Source organism: Odocoileus virginianus, chromosome 4 (assembly GCF_023699985.2).
Source record: "Odocoileus virginianus isolate 20LAN1187 ecotype Illinois chromosome 4, Ovbor_1.2, whole genome shotgun sequence".
Taxonomy (NCBI): Eukaryota; Metazoa; Chordata; class Mammalia; order Artiodactyla; family Cervidae; genus Odocoileus; species Odocoileus virginianus.
In genome coordinates, this window is record NC_069677.1 from 50,989,823 (window position 1) to 51,017,808 (window position 27,986).

The window sequence follows — 27,986 nt, forward strand, 5'->3', positions numbered from 1 at the left end:
CCACACCCGGCAGAGGCCTTCATCTGCCAAGGCCTGGCCAGGTCCTGATGTTCATGAGGACTCATCCTCCCCTTGTGGAGTGCAAGTTCTTTGGAGAGAAGTGGCCATAACTGTCTCTCTGATATTCTCCCAAATCACCCTGAAAACAATAAAATAAGCCCACCTACAGGAAAACAGCTTGTCTTCCAGGGCCTCAGAGTGTAGTAGAAGAGAAAAAATGCAAAATGATCATTTCAGTTAAGGCATAATTAATAATTGTGCTTTTTTGTTAAATATATTTTAAAAAAGAAACTTCCAGAACAGTGTGAACCATCTTATTCCATGAATACAAAAATTTTAATGTGTATTCAACTTAGTAGAATCATAAGGAAAGTCTGAAAGAATATGCACAAATTATTTAAAATTTTATAACCCGATTATCGGAGAAGGCAATGGCACTCCAGTACTCTTGCCTGGAAAATCCCACGGATGGAGGAGCCTGGTGGGCTATAGTCCATGGGGTCGCTACCAGTCAGAAACAACTGAGTGGCTTCACTTTCACTTTTCACTTTCATGCATTGGAGAAGGAAATGGCAACCCACTCCAGTGTTCTTGCCTAGAGAATCCCAGGGACGGGGGAGCCTGGTGGGCTACCGTCTATGGGGTCGCACAGAGTCGGACAGGACTGAAGCGACTTAGCAGCAGTAGCAGCAGCAACCCAATTATGAACTATTCTAAATTCTATGTTTCAGGATTGTCTTCAATTTTATTTACCATGAGCATATATTTTTTGACAATGTAATATAAGAATGATTCTTTTAAATACATTCAAGCCTTTAAAGAATATTCAATCGAATGGAGAATTTTCTTGAAAAACAAATTATAGAACAATATATATAGTATAACATTGATTTTTTAATATTTTTAAATGGTTATAATAAAAAATACTGAAAGGAAATCCACTGACATTCTAAGAGTAAGCAGTTTGGGGATGAATGAGTTGTAAATAATTATCATTTTTTATTTTTCCACATTTTCCAAATTTTCTAGAATTATGGCAGTTATTTTTAAAAACCACAGTGAGATAAGCCCTAAAAAGTGGATTCAATAAGAATCAGGAAAAGACTGATCCAAGGAGGTAATCCCCATGAGGAGACTGAAGCATTATAGAAATTTAGCCAAGACTGGGAGCAGCTTTCTCAGAGGAAACAGTGTGTGAAAGAACATGGAACAAGAAAGAGAATGAACGGTGCACACAGGAAATGTCATATGGTTCAGCATAACCTTGCGAAGTGGGAAAGAGTGAAACTGATGAGAAATTAAGGCATAAGGTGGGACCCAGTGAAAGGGAATCTATGCTGTGCTAAAGATTCTAGAATGAGAGGGAGGGATAGTTGGAGGAAAGTGGTCAAAAAGTTAAAACTCCCAGGGATGTAAATTCAATATGATGACTATAGTTAACACTGTGGTATGATATATTTGATAGTTGTTAGAGAGAGTAGATAAGAGTTCTCATTATAAGGAAGAAGATTTTCTGTTGTCTTTATTTTTTATGTCAATATGATCAGTTCATATTGAGATGATCAGTTCAGTTCAGTCACTCAGTCATGTCTGACTCTTTGTGACCCCATGGACTGCAGCATGCCAGGCCTCCCTGTCCATCACCATCTCCCGGAGTTTACTCAAACTCATGTCCATTGAGTCAGTGATGCCATCCAACCATCTCATCCTCTGTCATCCCCTTCTCCCACCTTCAGTCTTTCCCAGCATCAGAGTGTTTTCCAATGAGTCACATCAGGTGGCCAAAGTATTGGAGTTTCAGCTTCAGCATCAGTCCTTCCAATGAATATTCAGGACTGATTTCCTTTAGGATGGACTGGCTAGATCGCCTTGGAGTCCAAGGGACTCTCAAGAGTCTTCTCAAACACCACAGTTCAAAAACATCAATTCTTTGGCACTCAGCTTTCTTTATGGTCCAACTCTCATATCCATACATGTTCAGTTCAGTTCAGTCACTCAGTCATGTCAGACCCTTTGTGACCCCATGAACCACAGCACGCCAGGCCTCCCTGTCCATCACGAACTTCTGGAGTTTACCCAAACTCATGTCCATTGAGTTGGTGATGCCATCCAACCATCTCATCCTCTGTCATCCCCTTCTCCTTCTGCCCTCAATCTTTCCCAGCATCAGGGTCTTTTCAAATGAGTCAGCTCTTCGCATCAGGTGGACAAAGTATTGGAGTTTCAGCTTCAACATCAGTCCTTCCAATGAACACCCAGGACTGATCTCCCTTAGGATGGACTGGTTGGATCTCCTTGCAGTCCAAGGGACTCTCAAGAGTCTTCTCCAACACCACAGTTCAGAAGCATCAATTCTTTGGCTCTCAGCTTTCTTTATAGTCCAACTCTCACATCCATACAAGACTACTGGAAAAACCATAGCCTTGACCAGATGGACCTTTGTTGACAAAGTAATGTCTCTGCTTTTTAATATGCTGTCTAGGTTGGCCACAACTTTCCATCCAAGGAGTAAGCGTCTTTTAATTTCATGGCTGCAATCACCATCTTCAGTGATTTTGAAGCCCCAAAAAATAAAGTCAGCCACTGTTTCCACTATTTCCCCATCTATTTGCCATGAAGTGATGGGACCAGATGCCATGATCTTAGTTTTCTGAATGTTGAGCTTTAAGCCAACTTTTTCACTCTCCTCTTTCACTTTCATCAAGAGGCTCTTTAGTTCCTCTTCACTTTTTGCCTTAAGGGTGGTGTCATCTGCATATCTGAGGTTATTGATATTTCTCCGGGCAATCTTGATTCCAGCTTCTGCTCCATCCAGCCCAGCATTTCACATGATGTACTCTGCATATAAGTTAAATAAGCAGGATGACAATATTCAGCCTTGACGTACTTCTTTCCCTATTTGGAACCAGTCTGTCGTTCCATGTCCAGTTCTAACTGTTGCTTTTTGACCTGCATACAGATTTCTAATTAGGCAGGTCAGGTAGTCTGGTATTCCCACCTCTTGAAGAATTTTCCACAGTTTGTTGTGATCCACCCAGCAGGTGGTGGCCTGCTGCAGGGTTGGGGGCACTGAGTGTAGCAGTGGCTGCATGGGACTTTTTGAAGGAGATCACCATTATTTTCATCACCTCCACCATAGTTTGGCCTCAGGTCAAATAACAGGGAGGGAACACAGTCCTGCCCTTCAACAGAAAATTGGATTAAAGATTTACTGAGCATGGCCCCACCCATCAGAACAAGACTTTCCACCTCAGTCATTCTCTCCCATCAGGAAGCTTCCATAAGCCTCTTATGAGATGATGGGTATTCACAAAACTTATCGTAATAATCATTCCATGTATGCTATAAATTAATTTTAAAAATAATAGATGAAAAATAAAATAAAAAAGAATTCATTATGCTATACACTTCAAACATACATAGTGCATTATGTTAGTTGATGCACTGGGGTTGAGGGTAGAATCTAGACTTGAATCTAGAAGCCAAGGAAACCACTGATGGATTTTAAGTAGGGGATTGACATGATTTGATTACTGTTTGAAATCATTGGCTTCACTGTGGATGGTGGAGTAAAATGAGAGTGGATCAGGCTTTGCAGTGGTTAGAAGCAATGAGGATGAATCTGGATGTGCAAGATCATTAGGAAATAGGATAGACGGGACTCAATAACTTATTGAAGGCTTCACTGGTGGTCCAGTGGCTAAGAATCTGCCTTGCAGTTCAGGGATACTGGTTCGAACCGTGGTCTGGGAGGATCCCATGTGCCACAGAGCAACTAAGCAAGTATGCCACAACTACCCAGCCTGCATGCTGCAGCAATCAAAGCCAGCGTGCACACTTATAACATCAGTAACGTTGCCCATGGTAAACAATTTGAAAAACACCAAAAAAGTAAAAAGAAAGCATGCAAATTAGCACTAATTCCCCCTGTAATCATTACTAACACTAATGTCTAACTCTCTGATCTCTTTGCTAGTAAATCTTTTCATGCAATTTAATAATCTTTTATAATCCTATCTTTCCCCCAAAACTCTAGATCCCCGTTTCCAAATTCCTTTCCACTGAACATCACACATTCTAGATTTAGTTCCACATCTTTGGCCCCAAATAGAATTCCCCTACTTCTCCTCACTCCCCACCTTTCCTCTTGTCAGGGACAAGACCATTCTCTGACTCATCAAGCCTTGGAGCCACCTTTGACTTCTCCTTCCATGTCAAGTCCCACAGCCAATTAGGCAACAAGCTTAGTGAGTTAAACCTTTGTGTATTTCTCTGACTCAGTTGTTCTCTGTGTACCCACTGCATGCACAGGCTGCCTCACTCATACTCCAAACCATGCTCAATTCTCCAACTAGACTTCTGGATAAGCCTCCTAAGTGACCTCCTTGCTCCCCATCACTATTTTTTTCTTACTGCTTGACTGATAGTTCCCAAGTACCACATTATCAAATTCCTCCCCTGATAGAGACTTTCAGTGGCTCAACATTGCCCACCAAAGTAAGCACCAACTTCCCACCATGGCATTCAGGATTCCCCTAAATGTAATTTATTCTTCATCTAAATACTCTCAGAAATATATTTCATATTTTTCCCTTCTAAACTCTGACTCTCCATCATTCAATAGTTTACCTACCCATCTGTTATAGGTTGAATTGTATCATCCCCAAATTCTTGTGTTGAAGTCCTAGCACTAAGAACTTTAGAATGTGAACATACTTGAAGATGGGGCCTTTAAGAAAGCAATAAAGGTAAAGGAGGTTATATGGGTGAGCCCTAATCCAATATTATTAATGTCCTTAGAAGAAGAGGAGATCTTGGTGCAGACCTAGGAATGACCCTGTGAGGCCACAGTAAGAAGATGGTCTCTAAGCCAAGGAAGTGAAGTAAAGTGAAAGTCATTCAGTCATGTCCGACTCTTTGCGAGCCCATGGACAATACAGTCCATGGAATTCTCCAGGCCAGAATACGGGAGTTGTTAGTCTTTCCCTTCTCCAGGGGATCTTCCCAACCCAGGGATCGAACCCAGGTCTCCCACATTGCAGGCGGATTCTTTACCAGGTGAGCCACGAGGGAAGCCCAAGAAAACTGGATTGAGTAGGAAGCCAAGGAAAGGGGACTCCAAAGAATTCAAACATGCCAACTCCTTGCTCTTGGACTTCTAGCCTCCAGGACTGTGAGAAAATAAACTTTGCTGTTATTTTCTGTTGTTGGTGCTTTATTGTGGCTGCCCCAACAAACTAACATCCCACCCTTCAAAGTCCATATCTGTTTTCAAATTCTCCAATGTGGCATTTTCTGCTCTCTCTCCTTGGAACCTACATGACCTTCTGTGACTGCTTATTTGCTTACTTGTCCTTCTGTATGGCATCTGAGACTCTGCCTTGTTCCCCACAGCAGACAGTGTGTTATGCTTCTTTAAGGCATCATCATGCCTAACGCAAGGTCTTGCAAGTGGTAAGTATTCAAAGAGCACTTACTGGATTGTATTAAAGGGAATTTTATTGCAGAATAATTTAGTTAAAACATTTCTGTATCTCAAAAAAGGAATGGGATGAATCATTGTAAGCAATAACAAAAATAGCATACATTTTCTAGAAACTCTCCAGGTACTGAGCATTTTCCTCTGACATTGAATATCCAAGGAAATAAAGTTATTAGGCAAACCAAAATAAATATCTATTATTTTAAAAGTGTAGATAGGTAAGTGCTTCCCTTTTTACACTGTAATATGCTGTAAGTGCATGGCTGGTCAGTGTAGCCGAGTAGAACAAGCATTGGTTTATGAGTCAGAGTAATCTGGTTACACATCTGGCCATTTACTATTTACTAACTATGTGACCATTATCAGAGTAGCTCACTCTCCAACTCTGTTTCCTCCCCTGTAGAATGGAAATGTCCATTACTGCTTTATAGGGTTGCTGTGAGGACTGACTGAATCAGAAACAAAAGATTAGAAAACCTGGTTGCAACCCCAGCTTTCCACCATTTATTAGCTAAGTGACCTCTGACAGATTAATTAATCACTCTAAGCCTAAATTTTCTCAACTATAAAAGGAGGATGATGATAATAATGTGTGTGCTGAGTCGCTCAGTCATGTCTGACTCTTTGCAATCCCATGGACACAGGAGTCCATGGGATTCTCCAGGCATGACTACTGGGGTGAGTTGCCATGTCCTTCTCCAGATCTTCCCAACCCAGGGATCAGACCCGGGTCTCCTGAGTTGCAGGTGGATTCTTTACCATCTGAGCCACCAAGGAAGCCCTGATGCTAATAGTTCCATGCTTATAAGGCTGATGACTTACTTGGCTGCCTGAAACATTCTATGTTCAGTCAAGTAATATATTAAGTCAACCTTAAAGTGTCTAAGATATGGAGAATATCCAATAAGTGGTATTTTTATTACTTTTACTGGGAGGATTTACATCAAAAACACAATCATTATCATAAAGGGAAAATAGTCTTCTATTATATGCAATTATAGCTTCTAAGGGAGGACTCTAGTATTTGAAACAATTTAATCTCCTCCCAAACGAAACTGGTTTTGAGCTAGAGCACTGGCAAAGCAATATGTAATCTCATCACTTTTAATCTTTTCCACTGATAGCTTTGATGCCTGTGGTTACCACCCTCTTTTCACAGTCTTTTAACTCTACTTGATAGAGTTATTTCCTGAAATGGTAGACAGAGAGATAAGGCTTTTGGTGAAACTGGCTCAATTATATGACAAAATGGGCTGTTCCATTGGCCTAAAACACACATATATGACTGGGCCCCTCAGCAAGAAGCCACAAGAACATTCAGCTGTAAAAACTCCAGAACAGTCAAAACAGGTGAATGACAAAGGATTAAAAAATATATATACATATCTTTTTAAGTATTTCTTCTCTAAACCATGACTTTTTCAGAATGTGGCTTATGCATTTATTTATTGGCCATGCCACATGGCATGTAGGATCTTAGTTCCCTAACCAGGGATTGAATCTGTGCTCCCTGTAGTGGAAGTGTGGAGTCTTGAGCACTGGACCTCCAGGGAAGTCCTTCTGTAGGGTTCATATACCCCTTTCTGGAGCACGGAGGAAAAGCATAAATGGACAATATATTTTTTCAATAGTTACTACTTACAGATGGGTTTTGGTATCAGCACAGGACTGTAAAGGCTCTTCTCAAATCTCTGCTACATTGAAAACTGTGTTCAGCATGTAATAAGAGCTTAGTAAATATTCCTTGAATTTCAACTAATCACTAAATTAATATCTGTTTCAATGATTTCAGTAAAATAAAACCTTAGACAATATTGATGATTCTCAACCAGAATGGGACAGCAGGAATTCATCACGTTATCTACTTTAAAAGGTAATTAATGGGAAATAAACTTCTCTCATCCAAAAACATTTATTCTGTATCTATAATATGCCAAGTACACTGGCTTTCAAAAAATAAAGATATCTTGGATTCTCCATCCTCCCAAGATTAAACAGATAAATCCTCAGTTCACTGGGCTCTCAAGGAAAAGAGAATGTAGAGGGTTCTGCTCCCTTCCCACCATTTACCTTCACTGAAAAATGGGACAAAGTTGTAAAAAAGGGAAAGCCCTGCTTCTGGCCTTCTCTGTCCTGCCACCCTTTTTCTTGTCCCCTAGTTCTTGGCAGAGCAGCCTCTCCACCTTATGGAGTGCAAAATTTCTGGAGCAAGACCTCAGAGTTGTAGAACACCGGAGCCAGAAGTCATCTTAGAGGTCTTCTTGCCTCGTGGTTCTCAAACTTTTAGGGCATATCAACTCACCTGGGGATATCTTTCAAAACATCATTTTCCTGTCCCCCAGGCTCAGATATGTTCTGGATAGTGTGAGGGGTAAAATATGCCTGCAGTACTGTCCCTAGTTGAGAACCACTGGTAAAGTCCAAGATTTGAAATAGTCCTTAGGAACAGAAGGATTTTGCCCAAGATTCCACAGTGGAACCTCAAATCCAGGTCTGTTTACTACAAATGCCAATCCTTCTCTAACCCTGGAATCCCAAGTTGAGCTCTGGAAAATCTGGTAACCCTCCTAAAACTGTGAATATGTGTGAATATGTACACTTAACTGGAGATAGGGTCCATGGCACATAACAAATTCTTAAAAAGATCCATCACCCCAAAATTTAAGAAACATAAATTTGAATTTTCATTGGCTATTTCCCAGGCAATTCTATAAAACGTCTGGGTAGAGTAAGGCAGGCTTAGCCATGTTTGACTGGGGTTAAAAGCCTCACATCATGTAATCTGAAGAAAGCAGTATGAGCCCCACGCTATAAGAACTCCTCAGCGTACCCTGGACGTTTGCCTGAATTCTCCTTTTTATATAGAAATATATGTAAGTATTTTGCCCTATTTGAATAGAGATGCCCCTGGAGAAATAAAACAAGTCATTATCACACACGATCGAGAAGAAGTCATCACACTGCTTCCAAAGCACACGTGGAGGAGCTGCAAGCAGTTGTGGAGGGTGGGAGGGAGGAGGCAGTGGGACCACAGAGAGGCCGTGCCCAGAGGAGCAGGACAGCCTGACACAGAAAGGGGCATGAGAATAAGAGACAAGTGCCCTCAAAAGCTCAAAGCATCCCTGTTTCCCTTTAATGACAGCCTGCAGGATAGAAATCTAAACCCACCACGAAAGGTCAGAAACCTCATGAGCAAAGTGATCATTTATTTTTTATTTATTTGGCTGCATCGTGTTTTAGTTGCAGCACACAGGATCTTCCTTGCGGCATGTGGAATCTTTTTGAGTTGCAGCAAACTGATCATTTGATTGAGACCACTCAAAGCCCTGTGGCATCCTCCATCAAACAAATAAATAGGTAAGTGAAAAAATAAATAAATCACATGACGGCCAGAGAAACATCATGTTGCCCCGAAGGATTCCACTAGCATCTGGCAGAGTTAGCTAGCAGCCGGCACATCTTCTAGAAATGAGAGCTCACTAAGTATACGCCCTCACCAGCACCCTAAGCCACATGACTTCCCACTGACTCTTTACAAGCCTGCATCTGTGGCTCCATGCCTTCTTCCCTCATTGGGCTTTGTGACCAAGAAAGCCAGTGGAAGTAACCACATTTGTTAAATAATCAGCGATTCCAGTCCTTTGGACCTTACCCACACCAGACTCTTATGGGCAGTTAGCCATCTGTACAGGCTTCCCTAGTAGCTCAGTTGGTGAAGAATCTGCTTGCAATGCAGGAGACGCGGGTTTGTTCCCTGAGTTGGGAAGATCCTCCGGAAAAGGAAATGACAACACACTATAGTATTCTTGCCTGGAAAATCCTATGGACAGAGGAGCCTGGTGGGCTACAGTCCATGGGGTCACAAGAGTCAGACATGACTTAGCAACTAAACCACCACCGGCCACCTGTACACGACCTACAGAGGGATTTGACAGATAGGTGGGTTCCTGATTCCCTTGACTGTATGCTGATATTGTATGTTGATACTATGACTGTATGCTGAAACAATCAGGCTATCAGAGAAGGGTCCATCCATTCTTACGAGGCAGGTCACTGAAGGGAAAATTTTATTTTCTTGAGTGCCACAGAGCCTGCTGATGACCTACCCCCCTAACAGCTGTTCTCACAGCTGAAGAGCTCCTCCTGCTGAATTCTCATCAAGGAACTAGCTGCAAAAAGTAGCTCCACCTTATAAGCCCCAAATGCAGTGCATTGTCAGAGACATAATATCTCTAATTTTTACCTGGGAACAATCCATTAAAAATCAATTATTACTTGAAGACGGCAAAGATAAAAAATATCAAATATTTAGTCCCTAAAATTATTTTCAGTGAGACAAGAACTCTCAGGCAATATCTTTTTCCCAAATGAATAAGGTGTTCAGTTCTGTAGAGAAACCAGACTGATAGGAGGGGTGTGTGTGTGTGTGTGTGTGTGTGTGTGTGTATCGAGGAGGGGAGAGAGAGAGAGAGAAAGGGAGAATATATACACATATGTGTGTGTATATGTATGTGTGTGTGTGTGTGTGTATATATATATATATATATATATATATATGAAGAGATTTATTATTAAGAAATTAGTTCATGTGATTTGGAGGCTAAGAAGTTCCACAATCATCTGAAAGCTGGGGCTCCAGGAGAACTGGTGCTAGAGACCTAGTCCAAGTCCAAAGGCCCAATGAACAGGAAAACCCATGGTGTAAGTCCTAGTCTGAAGACAGGAGAAGACCAGTGTCTCAGTTCAAGTAACCAAGCAAAAAGCAAATTCTCCCTTTCTCTGCCATTTAAATGTATTCAAGCCCTCAACTGTCTGCATTGCTGCCCATTCACTTCAGGGAGGGCAATCTGCTTTACTGGGTCTACCGATTCAAATGCTAATCTCTCCTGAAAACACACTCACAGACAAACCCAGAAACAATGATTAACCAAATATGTGGGCATTCTTTGGCCCCATCAAGACAACACATAAAATTAACCATCACTAAGCTGAGCGCCGAAGAATTGATGCTTTTGGACTGTGGTGTTGGAGAAGACTCTTGAGAGTTCCTTGGACTGAAAGAAGATCCAACCAGTCCATCCTAAAGGCAATCAGTCCTGAATATTCATCAGAAGGACTGATGTTAAAGCTGAAGCTCCAATACTTTGGCCACCTCATGCGAACAGTTGACTCACTGGAAAAGACCCTGATGCTGGGAGGGATTGGGGGCAGGAGGAGAAGGGGACAACAGAGGATGAGATGGCTGCATGGCATCACCGACTCAATGGACATGGGTTTGGGTAGACTCCGGGAGTTGGTGATGGACAGGGAGGCCTGGTGTGCTGCGATTAACGGGGTCACAAAGAGTCAGACACGACTGAGCAACTGAATGAACTGAACAGTTTGTTGCACTTCTGTCAGTTACATAGGCTGTTAAAGCTAGAAGAGACTTTAGACTTTAGAGTTAATGCTCTCATTTAGAGGTGGAGAAACTGAGGTCCCTAGAGGAGTTAAGAGACTTAAGAGTCTCACCAACAGATGATGGTCATGCTGGAAATAAATCCAGATTGACTATACCATCTTTTTTCTTATCACCACAGGATGATAATTGTTATTACCCATATAGTTCTTCTCCCATTTCTGGTGCAGTAATATTTTAGATAAAATTGTCCACAACTAGGAAGAGTCCTCCTTCCAGAGGATAAATTTTTTCTTCCACTTTCCTACTGCTCTTCCCATTGCCTTACCACATCCCTCATCATTCTTTCACCTCAGAGACATTTTGGCCAACCCATCAGCCATCTTGATAATGGTTCTGTTGCTCCCCACAGTGAAACCAGGTGTGCACTTCTTAAGACATCATAGATATGCTATGAGAAAAGTGATGAGTCCAATTCTACTGGACAGATTTCATGGCAGGGTCTTGTAATGAAGTTCCCTCTCAGAAGCTGATGGCAGTGGGTTGAGACCTCTACCATTCAGACCTTCTTCCAGGTTTCTGTTTCTCCTCAGAGAAGGTCTAGCTGTTTGCTAGACAGCTCTTATCAGGTGCTTTTGTAAGCCCTACATGTCGTTCCCCATCCCCAAACTTTACATCTAGAAGTTGTAAAGTTGGTGAAGTTCTGTGGGGCTACAGAGACAGGTTGGAACCACTCTATCTTGAAAGGTACCAGATGCCCTCAGCTCTTTCTATGGGTGGTGTAACCCAGGCTGAGAGAGTCCTCTAGCCTCTGATATCACCCAGAGGTCATTCCAGATCTTACTTCAGTCCTTTATCCAGAGAGTCATCTCCTAAGTTTTATGAGTTTGTTTGTTTGTATTTGTTTCTTTTATTTTCTTTTGGCTGCACATGTGAGCTCTTTTTCCCCAACAGGGGAGCAAACCCACGCCCCCTGCAGTGGAAGTATAGTGTCTAAACCACTGGACTACCAGGAAAGTCCCTTATTTCCTAGTCTTATCTTCCTATGTGACCTCACAAAGACTGCATCAGTCTACCTAGAAAAGCCTCTATCTTCCCTCAGTAATCACTTGCCACTGACCACTGGCCTAGATATCTGACCAACCATGTCACCATTCTTAATTCCCTTTTAAAGAATGTCATTTGAAGTATACAATAGGGAAATGCTCTAAAATTCTATTATAAAACTTCACAGTCCCTCTGCCTGTCACATTCCACCAGAGGGAATCAGACTGTGTTTGCTTGCAGCATCTAGTTTAATAGCTTCTGATGAATGCAGATACCAAAAAAATCACCAGGTTTATGTGTGAATCCACTGAGCATCAAATGCTCATCTTTTTCCAAGTTTGAGGATTTTTCTAAAAATATCTTTGAATCCTGTGTGTGTGTGTGTGTGTGTGTGTGTATTTTTTTTTTTTTAACTTCAATGTATCAGGCATGTTGCCAAGAAATACAAAACCCTCTCTACCGTGTCCAGGTTGAGCTGAAATGCATTTTTTAAGTGTTTGTGATAACATTTCAAATTAAAGAACCTCCTTGCCTGGCACACACTCACATTCTCAAATACATTCTACTCCCCTAAATCTCCTGCAACTTGGTCCTATTGAATAAATACAAAGACTAGGGTCTGTGGTTTGTGAGGGAAGCTTACAAGACGGAATCCACCAATAGGTTGGGCTTTTCTGTCATCGATTCTAAAGGAAACTTTCAGAAACAGACTGTCCAGAAAGGATAATTACTTATGTACTTAAAGACTGTAGGCTCTGCACAGTTTAGCCCTCTAGGGAGTATGGGGAAAATGGAGAGTCCTTGAAATAACAGAGCACTGGAGTACATACATATTGGACTCTTCCTTATGGTTGGCTTACTCAGAATGGAAAACGTTGTGCAAATACAAATAACTGTCTTCAGGGAGGAGATATTTTACATTCTTGTCCTTTAATGGGTCTAATGATATAAAACTGCATAAAGTAAGTATTTCCACTAAATGAAAAGTATAAATCTCTTTCCCTCTTGTTTTTCCTCAAGGAGACTCTTTCAAGCACTCTGCTTTATAGGCTTGCTAATTTCTCCATAGCCAAAGGACCACTGGGGAGAAATTTATATCTAAAATATAGTCATATGGATTAGGATTCCTCAGGAAAACTACTATTCAATGACAATTATAGGGGAGAAAAGCCAATATAGATCATTCTTACTCTTACAATGATGTCTGAAAAGGGCATCATATGTCAAAATGATGTAAGAGGAAATTGATTCACGTGTGTGTATCTGATGCTCAGATTTAACAGAAATGGCCCTAAGCAACATATTTAACCAGTGATCAATTTTTATCCTCATGTAGATCACACACAGGTAAGGACAACATAATTGGGTAAGCATAGAAACTCTGAGCTGATGGCCTGAAACAATCTTTGAATCATGACTCAGGAAGTGTCCTCACAGGCATGTTTTGTTCAGTTCAACATGGAATTCCTCTCTTTATCCCAATTTGGGAAAGAGACTTAGCTGATGAGCAAACATAGTGTGCTCTGATCCAAGAGAACCAGGAAGCTGGGCCCTTGTGAACCCAGAGAGAAGCTACTCTCAGGATGAGCAACCTTCAGCAGTGGAGGGAAAAGGGACCTCTTCGGAAATGAGGTTGATTAGGATACTGTGCTTAAGACAAACTTTGAACAGACACTGAAAGCAAAGGCCAATTTTTGTTGCTGTTCAGTGGCTCAGTCATGTCTCACTCTTTGCGACCCCATGGATTGCAGCATGACAGGCCAATAAGAAATAATCATATATCTCATTCGGCAAGAGCAGCTCAAGAAGGGAAATTTAAACAGAACAAGAACAGAAAGTTTACTTCGACTAAAGAGTTTTGCCAGTTCCTTCCTGAAGAGAGATAAAGCATCATTGTCTGCTGTATATAATGAGGCTTAAAATCACTGCATATGGTTTCTATTATACAGAGTCCAACCATTTTTTAGCTAATTCTTTTTCCATCTCCCTAAGGTCCCAGTGCAACCTCTCTAGATGAAGACATGGGGGCTGAGTGAACCTTATTCTTCACTTGTCTGGTGCACTTGAATAGATCTCTAGTCTTTCCCATTCTATTGTTTTCCTCTATTTCTTTGCATTGATTACTGAGGAAGGCTTTCTTATCTCTCCTTGCTATTCTTTAGAAGTCTGCATTCAAATGGGTGTATCTTTCTTTTTTTCCTTTGCCTTCAGCTTCTCTTCTTTTCTCAGTTATGTGTAAGGCCTCCTAAGACAACCATTTTGCCTTTTTGCATTTCTTTTTTTTGGGGATGGTCTTAATCCCTGCTTCCTGTACAATGTCAGGAATGTCCATCAGTAGTTCTTCTGGCACTCTATCAGATCTAATCCTTTGAATCTATTTGTCACTTCTACTGTATAATGGTGAGGGATTTGATTTAGGTTATACCTGAATGCTCTAGTTGTTTTCCATGCTTTCTTCAATTTAAGTCCGAATTTGGCAATAAGGAGTTCATGATCTGAGCCACAGTCAGCTCCCGGTCTTATTTTTGCTAACTGTATAGAGCTTCTCCATCTTTGGTTGCAAAGAAAATAATCAATCTGATTTTGGTACTGACCATCTGGTGATGTCCATGTGTAGAGTCATCTCTTGTGTTGTTGGAAGAGGGTGTTTGCTATGACCAGGGCATTCTCTTGGCAAAAATCTATTAGTTTTTACCCTGCTTCATTTTGTCCTCCAAGCCAAATTTGCCTGTTACTCCAGGTATCTCGACTTCTAACTTTTGCATTTCAGTCCCCTATGATGAAAAGGACATCTTTTTTGGGTGTTAGTTCTAGAAGGTCTTGAAAGTCATCATAGAACCATTCAACTTTTAGCTCCTTTGGCATTAGACCTGGATAACTGTGATATTGAATGGTTTGCCTTGGAAGCTAACAGAGATCATTTTTGTCATTTTTGAGATTGCACACAAAGACTGCATTTCAGACTCTTTTGTTGACTATGAGTGCTACTCCATTTCTTCAAAGGGATTCTTGCCCACAGTAGTAGATATAATGGTCATCTGAATTAAATTCTCCCATTCCAGTCCATTTTAGTGCACTGATTCCTAAAATGTCCATGTTCACTCTTGTCACCTCATGTTTGACCACTTCCAATTTACCTTGATTCATCGACCTAATTTTAGTCAACCCTAAAGGAAATCAGTACTGAATATTCATTGGAAGAACTGAAGCTGAAGCTGAAACTCCAATACTTTGGCCACCTGATGTGAAGAACTGACTCATTGGAAAAGACCCTGATGCTGGGAAAGATTGAAAGCAGGAGAAGAAGGGGACAACAGAGGATGAGACGGTTGGATGGGATCCCTGACTCTATGGATGTGAGTTTGAGTGTTCTCCAGGGGTTGGTGATGGACAGGGAAGCCTGGCATGCTGCAGTCCATGGGGGTCGCAAAGAGTCAGACACAATTGAACGACTGAACTGAACTGAACTGATGGACCTAACATTCCAGGTTCCTATGCAATATTGTTCTTTACAGTACTGGAATTTACTTCCATCACCAGTCACATCCACAACCGGGCATTGTTTTCACTTTGACTCCATCTCTTCATTCTTTCCAGAGTTATTTCTCCACTCTTCTCCAGTAGCATTTTTGGCACCTACTGACCTGAGGAGTTCATCTTTCAATGTCATACCTTTATTCCTTTTCATACTGTTTATGGGGTTCTCAAGGCAAAAATACTGAAGTGGTTTGCCATTCCCTTCTCCAGCGGACCATGTTTTGTCAGAACTCTCCACCATGACCCATCCATCTTGGGCGGCCCTACACAGCATGGGTCATAGTTTCAATGAGTTAGACAAAGCTGTGGTCCATGTGATCTGTTTGGTTAGTTTTCTGTGACTGTGGTTTTCATTCTGTCTGCCCTCTGATGAATAAGGATAAGAGGCTTATGAAAGCTTCCTGATGGGAGAGACTGACTGTGGGGGAAACTGGGTCTTGTTCTGATGGGCAGGGAGATGCTCACTAAACCTCTAATCCAATTTTCTGTTGATGGGTGGTGCTGTGTTCCCTCCCTGTTGTTTGATCTGAGGCCAAATTGTTGACCCACCCCTCCACTGGAGACTTCTGGACACTCATAGGCAATTCTGACTCAGGCAAGTCTGACTCAAACAATAGAATGGGAAAGACTAGAGATCTCTTCAAGAAAATTAGAGACACCAAGGGAACATTTCATGCAAAGATGGCACAACAAAGTACAGAAACGGTATGGACCTAACAGAAGCAGAAGATATTAAGAAAAGGTGGCAAGAATACACTGAAGAACTATACAAAAAAATCTTCATGAATCAGATAACCAGGATGGTGTGATCACTCACCTAGAGCCAGACATCCTGTAGTCCAAAGTCAAGGGGGCCCTAGAAGGCACCACTACAAACAAAGCTAGTGGAGGTGATAGAATTCTACCTGAGCTATTTCAGGTCCTAAAAGATGAAAACGTGAAAGTGCTGCACTCAATATGCCAGCAAATTTGGAAAACTCAGCAGTATTCATAGGACTGGAAAAGGTCAGTTTTCATTCCAATCCCAAAGAAAGGCAATGCCAAAAATGTTCAAACTACCACACAATTGCATTCATCTCACATGCTAGCAAAGTAATGCTCAAAATTCTCCAAGCCAGGCTTCAACAGTACGTGAACCAAGAACTTCCCAATGTTCAAGCTGGACTTAGAAAAGGCAGAGGAACCAGAGATCAAATTGCCAAAATCTGTCGGATTATAGAAAAAGCAAGAGAGTTCCAGAAAAACATCTACTTCTGTTTTATTGGCTATGCCAAAGCCTTATACTCTGTGGCTCACAACAAACTGTGGAAAATTCTTCAAGAGAGGGGAATACCAGACCACCTGACTTGCCTCCTGAGAAACCTGTATGCAGGTCAAGAAGCAACAATTAGAACTGGACATGGAACAATGGACTGGTTCCAAATTGGGAAAGGAATACATCAAGGCCGTATATTGTCACCCTGCTTATTGAACTTATATGCAGAGTACATCATGTGAAATATTTAGCTTGATGAAGCACAAGCCGGAATCAAGACTGCTGGGAGAAATATCAATAACCTCAGATATGCAGATGATACCACCCTTACGGCAGAAAGCAAAGAGGAACTAAAGAGCCTCTTGATGAAAGTGAAACAGGAGAGTGAAAAAGCTGGCTTAAAACTCAGCATTCAAAAAATGAAGATCATGGCGTTTGTTCCAATCACTTAATGACAAATAGATGGGGAAACAATGGAAACAGTGAGAGACTTTATTTTTGGGGGCTCCAAAATCACTGCAGATATGAAATTAAAAGATGATTGCCCCCTGGAAGAAAATCTATGACCAACCTAGACAGCATATTAAAAAGCAGAGATATTACTTTCCTGACAACAGTCCATCCATTCAAAGCTATTTTTTTCCAGTAGTCATGTATGGATGTGAGAGTTGAACCATAAAGAAAGTTGAGCGCCAAAGAATTGATGATTTTTTTTTTTTTTTTTTTAGTTTCCTGAAAGTTGAGTTTGTTTTTTTTTTTTCCCATTTATTTTTATTAGTTGGAGGCTAATTACTTTACAGCATTGCAGTGGTTTTTGTCATACGATGATTTTTTTTTTTAATTGATTATTTTGAACTGTGGTGTTAGAGAAGACTCTTGAGAGTCCCTTGGACAGCAAGGAGATCAAACCAGTCAATCCTAAAGGAAATCAGTCTTGAATATTCATTGGAAGGACTGATGCTGAAGCTGAAGCTCCAATGCTTTAGCCACCTGATGTGAAGAACTGATTCATTGGAAAAGACTCTGATGCTGAGGAAGATTGAAGGCAGGGGGAGAAGGGGATGACAGAGGGTGAGATGGTTGGATGGCATCACTGACTCAATGGATATGAGTTTAAGTAGTCTCCAGGAGTTGGTAATGGACAAGGAAGCCTGGCATGCTGCAGTCCATGGGATCACAAAGAGTCGGACACAACTGAGCGACTGAACTGAACTGAACTGGTGCACTTAAGATTCTGACTCTGAGAGTAAGCTCCCTAGGGAAGTAGCGTTCCTTACAAAATGTTTCTTTAAGGATTTATTTATGTCTTGGGCTACTATTAAGTCCAAATGGATAGTATAAAGATTTAAGCATGCAAAAATTAATTTAACAATATAGCATGATAGTAAGTCATGTAAAATTATTTTATATGATATAGTTTAAAAGTGTTTCATAGAACACTCATTCCTAGTGGAAAAGAAATGACAGTTGAAGGAGCACTTTCATTAGTTATGAAATTAAGTTCTTCTTTCAACAAGATTTTCATAGAAATGTGAAGAAAGTAACCAAGGCACCTTGATTACTAAAACTGATCTGGGAATTCTTATTTACCTGCCTTCCTTTTATCAGTACAAAGGCCTGTGAAGCAAATAGAGATTAAGGTTCTGGTGATTCTGCTTTTCTCCAAAGAGGACAATTTTGCTGCTGTCTTCAAACTGATTTCTTGCCAGTATCTCCAGCATCATGTTCATGTTGATGTTATGAAAGGCAAGTATATATAGTTATAAACTTCCATTATTCAATACATGTTGATACATGCACAGCCTATTGCCAGAAATACAGTAGACACCAAATTTGTATTTACCTATTGAATGAATAAATGAATGACTAGATGTGATAGGTACTCTGCAGGACTCTATGAAGAATGCTTAGATAAATATGATTTACTGTATATTAGATATTTAAGATATCCTTTTCAATATCTTTACATCTCTAAATTAGAATGCTTCTTATAGTCAATAGTCTTAAAATTATGATAGGCAATGTGTCTTTTTTTTATAATTTTAGGATTTTTAAAAATTTATTTTAATTGGAGGCTAATTACTTTACAATATTGTGGTGGTTTTTGCCATACATTCACATGAATCAGCCATGGGTGTACATGTGTTCCCCATCCCGACCCTCCCTCTGATCTCCCTCCCCAACCTATCCCTCAGGGTCATCTCAGTGCACCAGCCCTGAGCACCCTGTCTCATGCATTGAACCTGGACTGGTGATCTTTTTCACATATGATAATATACATTTTTCAATGCTATTCTCTCAAATCTTCCCACCCTCGCCTTCTCCCACAGAGTCCAAAAGGCTGTTCAATACATCTGTGTCTCTCTCACTGTCTCATATACAGGGTTATTGTTAACCATCTTTCTAAATTTCATATATATGCGTTAGTATACTGTATTGGTGCTTTTCTTTCTGGCTTACTTCACTCTAAATAATAGGCTCCGGTTTCATCCACCTCATTAGAACCGACTCAAATGCATTCCTTTAATAGCTGGGTAATATTCCATTGTGTATATGTACCACAGCTTTCTTATCCATTCGTCTGGTTGCTTGGACATCTAGGTTGCTTCCATGTCCTGCCTATTGTAAACAGTGCTGCGATGAACATTGGGGTACATGTGTCTCTTTCAATTCTGATTTCCTCGGTGTGTATGCCCAGAAGTGGGATTGCTGGGTCATATGGCAGCTCTATTTCCAGTTTTTAAAGGAATCTCCACACTGTTCTCCACAGTAGCTGTACTAGTTTGCATTCCCACCAACAGTGTAAGAGGGTTCTTTTTCTCCACACCTCTCCAGCATTTATTGCTTGTAGACTTTTGGATAGTAGCCATTCTGACAGCATGAGATGGTACCTCATTGTGGTCTTGATTTGCATTTCTCTGATAATGAATGATGTTGAGCATCTCTTCATGTGTTTGTTAGCCATCTGTATGTCTTCTTTGGAGAAATGTCTGTTTAGTTCTTTGGCCCATTTTTTGATTGGGTGGCTTATTTTTCTGGAATTGAGCTGCAGGAGTTGCTTGTATATTTTTTAGATTAATTCTTTGTCAGTTGCTTAATTTGCTATTATTTTCTCCCAATCTGAAGTCTGTCTTTTCACCTTGCTTATAGTTTCCTTCACTGTGAAAAAGCTTTTAAGTTTATTAGAGCCCATTTGTTTATTTTTGCTTTTATTTCCATTACTCTGGGAGGTGGGTCATAGAGGATCCTGCTGTGATTTACATCAGAGAGTATTTTGCCTATGTTTTCCTCTAGGAGTTTTATAGTTTCTGGTCTTACATTTAGATCTTTAATCCATTTTGAGTTTATTTTTGTGTATGGTGTTAGAAGGTGTTCTAGTTTCATTCTTTTACAAGTAGTTGACCAGTTTTCCCAGCACCACTTGTTAAAGAGATTGTCTTTTCTCCATTGTATATTCTTGCCTCTTTTGTCAAAGATAAGGTGTCCATAGGTGCATGGATTTGTCTCTGGGCTTTCTATTTTGTTCCATTGATCTATGTTTCTGTCTTTATGCCAGTACCATACTGTCTTGATGACTGTTGCTTTTTAGTATAGCCTGAAGTCAGGCAGGTTGATTCCTCCAGTTCCTTTCTTCTTTCTCAAGATTGCTTTGGCTATTTGAGGATTTTTGTATTTCCATACAAATTGTGAAATTATTTGTTCTAGTTCTGTGAAAAATACTGTTGGTAGCTTGATAGGGATTGCATTGAATCTACAAATTGCTTTGGGTAGTATACTCATTTTCACTATATTGATTCTTCTGATCCATGAATATGGTCTATTTCTCCATCTATTTGTGTCCTCTTTGATTTCTTTCATCAGTGTTTTATAGTTTTCTATATATAGGTCTTTTGTTTCTTTGGGGAGATTAATTCCTAAGTATTTTATTCTTTTTGTTGCAATGGTGAATGGAATTGATTCCTTAACTTCTCTTTCTGTTTTTTCATTGTTAGTGTATAGGAATGCAAGGGATTTCTGTGTGTTAATTTTATATCCTGCAACTTTACTATATTCATTGATTAGCTCTAATAATTTTCTGGTGAAGTCTTTAGGGTTTTCTATGTAGAGGATCATGTCATCTGCAAACAGTGAGAGTTTTACTTCTTCTTTTCCAATCTGGATTCCTTTTATTTCTTTTTCTTCTCTGATTGCTGTGGCTAAAACTTCCAAAACTATGTTGAATAGTAGTGGTGAGAGTGGGCATCCTTGTCTTGTTCCTGACTTTAGGGGAAATGCTTTCAATTTTTCACCATTGAGGATAATGTTTGCTGTGGGTTTATTATATATGACTTTTATTATGTTGAGGTATGTTCCTTCTATGCCTGCTTTCTGGAGGGTTTTTATCATAAACAGATGCTGAATTTTGTCAAAGGCTTTCTCTGCATCTATTGAGATAATCATATGGTTTTTATCTTTCAATTTGTTGATGTAGTGTATCACATTAATTGATTTGTGAATATTGAAGAATCCTTGCATCCCTGGGATAAAGCCCACTTGGTCATGATGTATGATCTTTTTAATATGTTATTGGATTCTGTTTGCTAGAATTTTGTTAAGGATTTTTGCATCTATGTTCAACAGTGATATTGGCCTGCAGTAATGTGTCTCTTTCTTAATGGTACACAAATTAACGATACAACTTACAATTGACACTCTTTGATTTGATTATTTTTTGGTCACATATCTGAGAGAACATGGCTTGTACAAAAATCTTGGACTTGTAAATATAGAAGAAAGCTCAGAGGGCATCTTGTTCAACCTCTCTTGTTTAATAGACATAAAAACTGAAACCCTAGGAGATCAAGGCCCAAATAATTCAGCTATTTCACAGAAATGCTGAAACTAAAATACAGTTTACCTGACTCTTGACTGAATACATCATACCACCTTATGTGACCTGATAAAAATTTCATAAATTATCCCAATCTGCTCTGACATTTTTTTCTTTTGGTTAAAAAACTAATTGGTTTTTAAAAGCCTATTGGTTTTTATCAAAAGTATCAGAACTTACACATTTCAATGAGTTTTTCTTCAAAGTAAGCACCTTTGAAAATTAGATGCTTTTATTCTATTGATATCATAGCACAAAACATCTCTGGGATTTGTTTGATGTCATCTTCAGAGAAAGTTTATCTATTAAAAAAAAAAAATCAGCCTTCTTACTTAGAACAGTAGTACTGTTACTTCCTAGACGGCATTTCAGAAATTTGCAGAAGACTGTAACAACAGTGACGTTGCCACTACCTTTTAGGGGATATAAGTCAGGGACAAGCTTGTGCCTAATTTTTATTGAAAGCTCCCTACTTTTCCATACCCTACTCCTTTAGTCTCTGTAAAAACAACGCCTCATATGCCACCAGTTGCAGACATCCCAGCCCAGGTTGACATCCCAGCTTGTACTTCCACACCCTCCAGGGAATATATCCACAGAAGAGGCTGTGCATGCCCTCCAGGCAGGGAATTCTAGAATTCTGGGTATGCAGGGAAGATGGACCAGAAAAGAGAGGCAGCTGCATGGTCATATCCCTTGGATTCCAAGGACTCTTTGCTCTCTTGGGGTCAGAGTAGGGTCCTGGGCTGCCTGAGGCAGTACTGGTCATTCTTCCCTGCAGGCACAGTCCAGCACAGCCAAGCAGGGCCTGTGTCCCGACAACTCCCAAATGTTCTGCCAACTAAATCACTGAAAATATAAACTGGCTCATAAAAATCCTAAGAAGTCTTTATAAGATGTTAGTCAAAAAAAATAATAATCTTCTAGAAGGACTTTATTTGGAAGAAAGAAGTTTATTTGTAATAAAGAGTTTGTCATAAAGCTTGTTGACCAGTTTATTCACTGTACACACTCTGTCTGCCAATTTCAACTGTTCAGTTGTCTGTACAATAGTGCAGTTAGGAAGAAGCAAACAAACTATTTGCAAACAGCTAATAGATGAAGATTTGAAAGCCTTTTAACAGATTTAAAATCACAAAAGTAGTACTGGGATCTCACTGAATTTCATTAATTAGGGTTGTTTTTAAATATCCCATATTATTGCCTACTTATATACACATACTTTAAATTTTTTCTAGTGCAATGATAAAAATAACATATCAACATTATTTATTTTGGGGTTACCTACTACTTTGCAAACTTACTCTGTTACTGCCCCTCTAATTCTACCACATGATTTCTTTTGAGGTCCTTACCTCACATTCCTATTTGTTTTCAAATGTATCATCTGTTCCCCTTGCCTATGGGAAGCTAAAACCTCCAGGGCCTTTGTCTGTACTGGAACCTGATGTGGCCTCCACAGACCACAGGACCACAAGGCAGGAACTATTGTGCCACCTCATTTCTATTTCTCCTACATCATAACACTGAGAATGATTTGTGTACTACACTTAAAAGGTATTAAGCCCAACATGTTATTTACCATATTACATGTTCTCGTGACTCCTGTGATTTATCTTGGCACATTACCTCTATGTCAAGTAAGCCATTTCCCTTTCTCTTACATACATATCACTGAACATCTGCAAATGGGAAGAAATGAGGGAGGTAGACTCCAGCCAGAAGCCAGGCCATCCCCACAACTCAGTTCCCAACATCCCAATAGGCTTTCTTCTGCACATGAGCATGACATAGGAATCCCTCACCCCCTTCCAGGAATCACTCTGTGATCCAGAGAGGAGGAAAGGCCTTGAGAGAATACAGTAAACAGTTTACCAATTTAACAATATTTGAAACTTCAATTCAAAAGATTTGAAAGCGTATTCAAAAGTGGAACTGATCATCTGTGTTTGAAAACTAAAGCAAGTATAGACCAGAAGTACAAAGGGAAGCAAACCATGAATACAAAAGTAATGTTACTCTGTAACCAACTAAGCCAACCGCGCTCTTTTCCCCATGGGAGCCCAGGGGGCAATGGCCTCAAGCAGCAGCCTCCCCAGTGGTGCATGTTGCTGGTACAGCTTTCCCTCAGTGACTTGAGAGACAAGCTTCTCCAGTGAACGTGCATGTCTGATCTTGTGCTGTCCCAAATCTAGGCTTCAGACATGTATGTGGGTTACCTTTGGAAAGCCCTAGGCACAGTGGCCAAGGTCTACTTTGGCCAAGTCACCATGTCCATCCACACCAAGCTGAAGAACAAGGAGCATGTGATTGAGACCCTGCTCAAGACCAAGTTCAAGTTTCCTGGCTGCCAGAGGATCTACATCTCCAACAAGTGAGGGTTTATTAAGGTTAACACAAAAGAATTGGAGGACATGGGGGCAGAAAAAGGGCTCATCCCAGATGGCTGAGGAATCAAATACATTCCTAATAGTGGCCCCTGGACAAATGGTGGGCCCCACACTCACAAGAACATTGGTGCTGTTCCCTCCTTACTCACACCCAACAATAAGTCATACTTTCCCATCCAAAAAACAAGTAATGTTAAAGATAAACATTTGATAAAAGCAAAAATAAACAAATGGGACCTAATTAAACTTAAAAGCTTTTGCACAACAAAGGAAACTATAATCAAGGTGAAAAGACAGCCCTCAGATTGGGAGAAAATAATAGCAAACGAAGCAACAGACAAAGGATTAATCTCAAAAACACACAAGCAAATCCTGCAGCTCAATTCCAGAAAAACAAATGACCCAATCAAAAAATGGGCCAAAGAACTAAACAGACATTTCTCCAAAGAAGACATACAGGTGGCTAACAAACACATGAAAAGATGCTCAACATCACTCATTATCAGAGAAATGTAAATCAAAACCACAATGAGGTACCATTACACACCAGTCAGGATGGCTGCTATCCAAAAGTCTACAAGCAATAAATGCTGGAGAGGGTGTGGAGAAAAGGGAACCCTCTTACACTGTTGGTGGGAATGTAAACTAGTACAGCCACTATGGAGAACAGTGTGGAGATTTCTTAAAAAACTGGAAATAGAACTGCCATATGACCCAGCAATCCCACTTCTGGGCATACACACCGAGGAAACCAGATCTGAAAGAGACACGTGCACCCCTATGTTCATCGCAGCACTGTTTATAATAGCCAGGACATGGAAGCAACCTAGATGCCCATCAGCAGACGAATGGATAAGGAAGCTGTGGTACATATACACCATGGAATATTACTCAGCCATTAAAAAGAATTCATTTGAATCAGTTCTAATGAGATGGATGAAACTGGAGCCCATTATACAGAGTGAAGTAAGCCAGAAAGATAAAGACCAAAACAGTATACTAACGCATATATATGAAATTTAGAAAGATGGTAACAATAACCCTATATGCAAAACAGAAAAAGAGACACAGATATACAGAACAGACTTTGGGACTCTGTGGGAGAAGGCGAGGGTGGGATGTTTCGAGAGAACAGCATCAAAACACATATATTATTAAGGGTGAAACAGGTCACCAGCCCAGGTTGGATGCATGAGACAAGTGCTCAGGGCTGGTGCACTGGGAAGACCCAGAGGAATCAGGTGGAGAGGGAGGTGGGAGGGGGGGATCAGGATGGGGAATACATGTAAATCCATGGCTGATTCATGTCAATGTATGACAAAAACCACTACAATATTGTAAAGTAATTTGCCTCCAACTAATAAAAATAAATGAAAAAAAAAAGATAAACATTTGAGCATACTCCAGGAGATAGTGAAGGACAGCGAAGCCTGGCATGCTGTAGTTCATGGGGTTGCAGAGAGTCAGACATGACTTAGCGACTGAAAAACAGCTAAGATAAACATAAGTGAAAACATGAAACATATTAAACATATTCCAAAACAATTGCTCAGAAGAGGAAAGCTGGATGCAACATAGAAGATCTGTAGAGAAGTTCTGATGTTTTTAACAGAGTCAACTTCATGCTAGATTTTGTTAGTGAGCATGAACTCACGAGAAACACAAAGTCCTGCTGATTGTGGGGATTGCTCCCTCCTCAGTCCCCTCTATTCTGTTCACCTAAGCTCCAGCTCCCCTTTCTCTTGAATCTCCAGGCTGAGACCTTTAGAGCACTGACCACACACAGTATCACATGTGTGTGTCCACCAGTGACCAGCTAAACCATCCATCTGTCTGTGATCACAGCCCAGCTTACAGTATAATACTGCAGTCACCCGTCTGCTCTCCTCAGGATCTCCTTTCACATCAAAAGGGTTTTAGACCACATCAGTTCAGTTCAGTCGATCAGACATGTCCGACTCTTTGCAACCCCGTGGGCTGCAGCACACCAGGCTTCCCTGTCCATCACCAACTCCCAGAGCTTGCTCAAACTCAGGTCCATCAAGTCAGTGATGCCATCCAAAAGTATTAACAGCAGCACAGCTTTTCAATTCTTCCTACTTAAGCATTTGTAACCCATTTTTATTTCATATACAGGTACAATTCACTCTCCCTTTTATTGGACTAGCTACAGAAAGAAATGGAATTGTCTTAAAGAATCAGTGGCATAAAAAATAGGAAGTTTTAGTGGGAAAGGTCCTATGAAAGGAGACCTGAGTCCTAGATCCAGCTCCCTCACTGAATATCTACTATGTGACCCAGATCATGCTAGACAGCATCTTCCTGGACTTGGGTAGCACAAACACCCTAAGCAACAAAACCCAGCAGTAATGTTTTTTTCCCTTAAAAACATTCTAACTCCCTTATAGATCTTTTGTGTTACATTTACCTTTCTTCTTCTGGGCAAATGAACAACTCACATACTAGGTATCAGGCTAGATGACAGGAAAGCAAGATGGTTATGAACATGGTCCCATTCCATATATACTTTCAAATCTAGTGAGAGAGATGGCCATGTGCACAAATAATTGCACACAGAAGCAAGTGGAGAGGAACACGGGTAGAAAATGATCAATTCTTTTCAAGAGAGTTGCCTCATTTGAGGCAGCGAAACCTTCCCTGCTCATGTACAGAATGATGTGAGGCTCAAATAGGACACTGTGAATGCATGTGAATGAAATTTGAAAATTATAATTCTCTTCTTGTGAGGCACTCATCTTACATTTCCTGTCTTTCTTATCTGGTCACATCTAAACTGTAGTGTTTGGTAAACTGTCAACAGACAAAGGGGAGGTGGGGCAAGCCATATTTCATATTTCACTACTTTCCCAGATTAATTCACCATATTTAGGTAATAGGTTGGCTGCAATCCTCCCCGCAGTCAGTGGGTTAAGAACCAGTTCAATCTGAGAGTGATAATATGCAAGATGTTGCAAGCTAGATGCTCAGCATTGGCCTCTGTACATTAGTATGCATCAAGCAACCCCTCAGTGGGAAGACAGGGTAACAAGTGATGAATCACCTTGTAGATCATAAGGTTGTATGCACACTAAATGAATCTTTGTACTGTGGCATCTATGCAATGTTTGGCCTTGATTTATAATTCAGTTCAAAGTTTGTCATTGCTGCAAAAGGGTAATGAAATAACAAGATAAAGTTGAGTTAAAAGTGCTTTCTCATCTAAATGTCTATTCCAAGAAAAAAGTTATGGCTGGATTTGAACCGATAAGAATAAAGAAAAAAATCATATTTCTCTTTCCCTAATTTTAGGGTTCAGCTGGTGCCAGAAATCTGTTCACTGTGGTGATTTAATCACCAAGTTCAAATAATACTTCTCATTGGCTTGAAAAATAGCTGGACATAGGGAGTGGCATAAAGCAAAATGCTTTTGGTGAGGCGCGTTCTGACATCTTCTCCATAACAGAATTTTATTTTCAAATTAGTGAATCAACCTCAGTGCCAGGTAATAATTTGATACTTAATGATCATTATTCTTATACTTTCACCGCAAGATGGACATAATGGCCAACCAGAGCCCCCATGACTTGGCTCGGCTCAAAATAGGGGGCTATATAACAAAATTTTAATGACATAGTTTGTTTGAAAATCTGAAAAAAATCCATAAAAGCAAAGACAACCTTAAGAAGTTTAAGTCTGAGAGTCTTGTCTTGAGTTGCTATTTTAATGCAGAGCTATTCCATTATGTGATGGAAATATTCTGTATCTTCACTGACCAAGACAGTAACCATTATCCTCATATGGGTATAAGCACTTAAATTTGGCTAATGCTACTTGAGGAACTGAATTTTAATTTAATGTTAAATTAACTATAACTTACACAGCCATAGGTGACTGAAAATGAAAGTGTTAGTCACTCAGTCGTGTCCAACTCTTTGCAACCCCATGGACTGTAGCCCACCAGGCTCCTCTGCCTATGGGAGAGGCTGCAGTGGGTAGCCATTCCTTTC

The 27,986-nt window shown here is 40.3% G+C and overlaps 1 protein-coding gene and 1 pseudogene across 2 annotated transcripts in view; one reads left to right on the top strand and one right to left on the bottom strand.

The window, feature by feature from the left end:
* Window positions 1-27,986, bottom strand: part of KCNAB1 (potassium voltage-gated channel subfamily A regulatory beta subunit 1) — a 420,781-nt gene that overhangs the window by 358,848 nt on the left and 33,947 nt on the right. The window lies entirely within an intron of this gene.
* On the top strand, window positions 23,610-23,737 carry LOC139034924 (small nucleolar RNA SNORA70; annotated as a pseudogene).